A 601-nucleotide genomic window follows, 5' to 3' on the forward strand; every position below is an offset into this window, starting at 1 on the left:
CGGGTTGCGCAAGATTTTCGGACCGAACCGAAAACAAATCGCAGCACTCCAGATTTGGACACTCGTACAAACTTCAAAGCATCTTGAACAAATCGAAGCAAGCGTGCGTACACCTGCGCGTGGACTTGGACATTGCCTTAAAAGGTGACCAAACCATGGACGTGCGCGCGCACTCGTACACACATTAGGTGTCGAAAGTGGCCCCTGCGCGATTAGCGCCCAAACTGGGCAAAGCAAGCTTCCCGAAGACATCGGCTGCGTAGTGAAAATTTTCCGACAGTTTTGTCATACAGTTGATGCTAACTGCTAACAAAAACAGTAAAAAAGAGGTTCCACCGAGATTTGAACTCGGATCGCAGGATTCAAAGTCCTGAGTGCTAACCGTTACACCATGGAACCCGTTGAAAACTTTCCGTATCGTTTCACCAACAATTTCAGCAAAACCATCTGCGGGGCCACTTTCAAGTAGTGAAAAAACCGCCTTTATTTCAACCACCCTGCTGTCTTCATTCAACGTACGCGGACTGATAAGACAGAAAACATCCATTCATGGACCTATCAGGCATGAACGATCGTAACGTTGTTGTTGTTGTTCCACGTC

At 47.4% G+C, this 601-nt stretch overlaps 1 non-coding gene across 1 annotated transcript; it reads right to left on the reverse strand.

The window, feature by feature from the left end:
• Positions 1 to 327: 327 nt before the first annotated feature.
• Trnaq-uug (transfer RNA glutamine (anticodon UUG)) lies at positions 328 to 399 on the reverse strand. Its single transcript has one exon. It is a non-coding gene; the product is annotated as a tRNA-Gln (tRNA).
• Between the last annotated feature and the right edge of the window lie 202 nt (positions 400 to 601).

This window comes from Culex pipiens, chromosome 3 (assembly GCF_016801865.2).
Source record: "Culex pipiens pallens isolate TS chromosome 3, TS_CPP_V2, whole genome shotgun sequence".
In the NCBI taxonomy this organism is placed as follows: Eukaryota; Metazoa; Arthropoda; class Insecta; order Diptera; family Culicidae; genus Culex; species Culex pipiens.